At 47.7% G+C, this 3,975-nt stretch overlaps 1 non-coding gene across 1 annotated transcript; it reads right to left on the bottom strand.

Annotated features, from left to right (window-relative positions):
- Positions 1 to 866: 866 nt before the first annotated feature.
- On the bottom strand, positions 867 to 970 carry LOC114510498. The gene has a single exon (XR_003685673.1). It is a non-coding gene; the product is annotated as a small nucleolar RNA U13 (small nucleolar RNA).
- Positions 971 to 3,975: the final 3,005 nt, after the last annotated feature.

Genomic DNA, 3,975 nt, shown 5'->3' with positions numbered 1-3,975 from the left:
CCTCAGATCCTTGCATTCATAGGATCCCCACTCAGGGTTCCATGGATGTGGACATTCGAAAGGGTGGTCCCTGAACATCCGGACACAGGGTATAAAATTACGTGTGTCAGTCCATGGTCCTCAGGAGGACAGTGTTAGCTTTCAACTACTTAAAGACGGGAAAACTGAGTCCAGAGAGAGAAGCGGTCTGGCTCCCCTTTTCTGGCTTGGTTCATTCGTTTGCAGGTTCATTCATGCCTCATTTTGTCCACGAAGCACCAACTATTTCCTGAGGGCCTACTGTGTGCCAGGATGCAGACAGAGACTCATCTTAGTCTCTATTCCTTATCTCCTAACTCCTGCCCCCAAGGCACCTCCTCCTCAGCTGGGAAGGGCTGGTGCTTTTATTCCCTTCTTCTGCTGACACAGCGCCCTGGGGGGAGTTAGGCACTTCCACGAGTAAGTCGGGGTTCTTGCCCCAGTCGAATGCCTCACTGGTAGCTTTGCTCGAACCTTTATTTCCCTTCTCTGAGCCTCAGTCTCCCAGCCTAGAGAACGAGGGTAATAATGCCTGCTGCCTGGACTTGTGAGAATGAAAGGGAAAAAATAGACTTGAAAGTACTTTATAACCTGCAAAGCGCTGTGCTAATATTAGTTAGATATAATTGGCTGGAGAGAGAGATGAAACAGAAATCAATAAATAATTAAGAACTGCACCATCCCCTCCCTGTTTTCAATTTTTAACAAACTTACAGTAGGGTTTTTTTTTTTAAATACACTCTGATCAGAGGAGTAGTTGGTAAGTTTACCGAAAAAGTCCACTGAAGCAGAAAATGATGAAAAAAATACAACCTTTAAATGTTCTTTTTTTTTCTTTCTTTTGTTCATGTCAGAAAGGTAATGTGCTAATGTCCTAACGAGGTTTGAGGGAGGTGCAGCTCACACAAGAGCGTGAACACTCAATCACCACCGTGGTGAACTACAAAAGGATCTAAATATTCCATTTTAACTTAAAGTCCTATTGCTCTATATTAATTCACCGATCTTTTGATGTAGGGCCAAAGCCTTTTCTTTGAGCCTGATCTGAGTCAGCTGGTTGGCATCCCCCCCGCATCTTCCTTGCATGAACCACTCCCCGGAGTTCTAGCTTGGACTTCTTAAGAGTTGATGCAGATCGGAAGGCTCTAGTTGTCCAGATGATCAGCATTTCACCTTCACCCCCACCCAATAGTCTTTAGTAGTCTAGGCCACTAACTCCTCCCACCCCCGGTGGCCTATGACAAAAGTTTATTTTTAGCTCCTAGAATATGGCTTTGCCCTTCTTTCCTTCCTTCCTTCCTTCCTTCCTTCCTTCCTTCCTTCCTTCTTTCCTTCCTTCCTTCCTTCCTTCTTTCCTTCCTTCCTTTTCCTCTCTTTTTAGACTTTACTTTTTAGACCATTTGTAGATTCACGACATTGACAAGGAATACAGAGTTTTCTCATATACCTCGCGCTCCCGCACATGCGTAGCCTCGCCATTCCCAACATCCCCCACACCAGAGTGGGACATTTGTCACAATGAAGGAATCACACTGCCATGTCATTATCACCCCGAGTCCATAGTTCTCATGAGGGTTCACTCATGCACCAACTCACTTTTGAAGAGTCTTTCCAAAGCATTCAACTGTGTCTATAGAAACATCGGTTTTCTTTGCCCACTCCTATGTCATCTGTTTGTCAGATACAACCCTATGATTTAATAACAAGGGGAACCGATTGGAGAACCAACCCAGCTGACTCTTGGTAAACACGCGGTCCCATCACTACGGCAGCAGGAGGAGTCAGTGGCTGCCCACACTGCCCAGAGGAGGCCGGCAGCTGCTCCGGGACATTACATCTTTCTGGGCTTTTTGCAGTGGACAAGGCGAGTGCCTGTTGATCCAGGGAGCCAGCTCCAGTGGCTTCTTAATCCAGGGAGTTACAGAACTTCCCTTAGAAAGCTTCTGCTACACACTGGTGTCTCACAAAAAGCCATCTCTCTGAGTAATTGGTGGGACCAGAGCTAATTCTGTCCTTCCTGCTCATTTATAGTTTCTCATTATTTTTTTGCACCTTTAAAATGGACGAAAGTATATGTGCCAAGTGCTAAATGAACTATAACGAGACTTCGAATTCTCTGAGTTGAGCCTATTGTAATAGTCTGGACGTGACATTACACGCCTAATCGGGATAATGACGGTGGAGAAATGTCGGTATTAGGACTCGGTTCTCGAAGTGTGCTCCAGGACCAGCGGGAGCAACATCACCCCGGGACTTGTTAGAAACGCAGATTCTCAGGCTCCACCCCAGACTCGTGGCATCAGAAGCTTAGAGGTGAGGCCCGGCAACCTGCCTTGGAACAAGCACTCCCAGGGATCATGGCGCTCCCTCCAGGTAAACAGGTGCTTCACATCCCAGGTTTCCCGCTTAGAGGCTGAGTGATCTTGGATAAGTCACTGCATCTCTCTGACCTTGTTTCCCCTCTGGAAAATGATAACGGCAACCCTACCTTACAATGTGACTGTGAAGATGGAATGAGGTACTCCAGGTAAAGTGCACAGGGCGGTGCTTGACATAGCCGGCACCCAGTAGATGTTAGGAATAGGTTAGTATTAGGAACTCAAGGGCGGCAGCTCTAATCAGGGTGCAAAACATTTGGGAGAGAAGAGAAGCAATGTTAGGGGGTGTCACACTTTCTCTGAGTAACTACACAAAGGTAGGCACTTGACCTCAGATGCCCCTTGCCCTCCTTCTAAATGTGTTGAAGTAGGTATAATTGCTCACACTCCCTACCCACTACTCAGATGTGGAGACTGAGGCTTGGTGAGGCTGCTTGACAGCGAAGAAGTAGAAGAGCTGGGACCTGACCACATTCATGGGCCCCACGCATCTCACCCCACCCCCAGCCTCAAATAGATGCAGGCAGACTGCCAGTTCCCAGTGCTGCCCATCCCCCCCAACCATCTGCCCTCAAGAGTCTGCCTATTCTCCTCTGGGCCCCCTGCCCCGTGCAGGAGGGAGCTTGGATTTCCTGCAGGGGTCACAGCAGGATTGTTTTCTTCATGCTCTAGAAGTCAGGCCTTTCAACTCATCTCTGTTGCACAGGGATTTCCTGGTTCTGTCCCCTGGCCCGTTTCTGTTGCCTTGGACCTTAGCCTGGCTCCAGCCAGCACCAGCACAATTCAGTTTTGAACCTCAGACCAGAACTAATAAATGCACTAATTCATTATTCACCAGATATCCCACCTGCTATGTGCCAGGCACTGGGAGCACGGAGATGAGCAAAACAAACCCAGATCCTGCTGCCGAGAACTCGAATGCTCACGTGAAGGACGTGCAGAACCAGACAAATCTATACAGTATGATCAGTGCAGGGATGGGCATACAACTTGGCTCTGACAGCCCAGAAGAGGCTCCTGATCCAATCTGGAAGTGGGAGGGGATCTGGAAGGCTTCCTGGAGGAGGTGACTTCTGAGCTGATTGGGAGGAGTTAGCCTTTGGGTTTACTCATTTTCTCATTTTATAGAGAAATAGGTCCAGAGAGAATTATTTAGCTCATTCATTCATTTAAGCAAGCAAACATTTCCTGGGTATCTACATTTCTGGGGTGTCACACTTTCATGGGGCCCGGCATCAGGCCCCAACCCTGGGAATACAGAAGTGAATAGGGAGGCAGTCTTGCTAGAGGAAAGGACACGGACAGTCCCCAACCACCCAGGGGACTTCCCCCACTCATGGCCCGTTGGCGTCTTCGGTTTTGGTATCCATTGTATAATATTTAACTTTTGAAAGTCAAGGTTATTGCAAGATGCTTAGCACAGAGTAAAATTCTCTGTTTTTAGATCAGAGTCCTATGACAAATCCATACACGGTCCTGTAACCACTGTCTTAATAGAGACACAGCACATCATTTGCATCTTAGGCTCACCCATTTTCTGTCTGTGCTTTCCCCCTAAGTCACTGCGGGAACTAGTTCA

The sequence above is a fragment of the Phyllostomus discolor genome, chromosome 13 (genome assembly GCF_004126475.2).
Source record: "Phyllostomus discolor isolate MPI-MPIP mPhyDis1 chromosome 13, mPhyDis1.pri.v3, whole genome shotgun sequence".
In the NCBI taxonomy this organism is placed as follows: Eukaryota; Metazoa; Chordata; class Mammalia; order Chiroptera; family Phyllostomidae; genus Phyllostomus; species Phyllostomus discolor.
The sequence above is the reverse complement of the archived record's forward strand: the minus strand, read 5'-3'. Positions and strand labels throughout refer to the sequence as shown.